Below are 1361 nucleotides of genomic sequence, written 5' to 3'. Positions count from 1 at the left end.
ACAGTGGGACCCACAAATGGAAACCATCACCCACTACGGGAGACCCTGGAAACCCTAGGAAGTTGGTAGGTGAATGTCTCAAGACAGGAGATATTCTTTTAAGCTACCCAGGTTTTTAAGCTACCCAGATTTAGAAACTACTCAAGATTTTGCCTTAAAAGGATAGGCAAAGGAAATACTTTTTTTTAAGTTCTGTCATTTTGGGTGAAGGGTCACAGGAAGGCTCCTGGTTATAGACACCAGGTCCCTTCCTTTCCTGTTTTTCCTCTTAGGAACCAGGAAGATCAGGGAAAAAAATCTGCAACTTTTAGGCTAAAAGTCAGGAGTGGGGGATGGGCACACACAAGGAACTTCTGGTGCCCTATGAACCAAAAAACAAAACAAAACAAAAAAAACCCCTGCTGCTATTGTGGCCTCATGTCCATGAGCAAAAAAGAGGAAGTTCAAATTTTGATTACTGAGGAAAGACCACTTGTAGGGAGCACACAGCTCCTCCAGTTTACTTACCATTCTATAAGCAAACCACGAGAGAAGACAAATGGGAAGGTTAAATCATAGCTACACAGCCTTTTAATACTAGCCCATGACACTCTTATGTGTCCATAAAATAGAAGTAAATTGTCAAAAAGTTACATACTGGGATTCAAAGTTGGTTGGGGTACTTTCCCTGGTTTCAATTTGAGGAACCAAACCAAGTAACGAACCCACGATTTAAAACAGATCTGGCCAAAGCTGGGGCTCTCATGCCTTCAATTTAGTAATGCAAGCCCTACAACTCAAACATTACCAGTTGAACGAGCAACTGATACAACGCCACATAATAACAACCCAGTTCCAGGCCCTGACTATAGGCTGATGTTCTACCTCGTTTGTGAGATAAGAGTCTCTCATTGTGCTAGGGCTCACTGATCACTTGGTTTGGTTGGATATCGGCTTTGTCTCCACTTCTCCCGCGCTGGGAAGACAAACATGCATTTTCATGTGGATATTAGGTGAAGGAGGCTCAGGGGCCCTTAGACCAAAATGGAAACCAGTCGCTGTTCCTTGGTCCTTTTCCCCAAGGGTGTTGGATCTGATACAGTTTGCTAACTGCAGGGTGGGCAGGACCAATGAGGGAGAGAGATCTGCCTGCTTTTGGCTCCCTGGTGCTAGATTAAAGGCTACCACTAAGCCAGTTTGAACTGTTTGCTCTTTTATTTTTTCTTTCTTTCTTTTATTCTTGGTTGTTCAAGACAGGGTTTTTCTGGGTAACCTTGGCTATCACGGAACTCATTCTTTAGACCAGGCTAGCCTTGGTCCACCTGCCTCTGCTTCCTGAGTGCTGAAATCAAAGGAGTGTGCCACCACTGCCGGGCCTGAAC

Source organism: Mastomys coucha, chromosome X (genome assembly GCF_008632895.1).
Source record: "Mastomys coucha isolate ucsf_1 chromosome X, UCSF_Mcou_1, whole genome shotgun sequence".
Lineage (NCBI taxonomy): Eukaryota > Metazoa > Chordata > Mammalia > Rodentia > Muridae > Mastomys > Mastomys coucha.
This window is presented reverse-complemented; position numbering follows the sequence as displayed.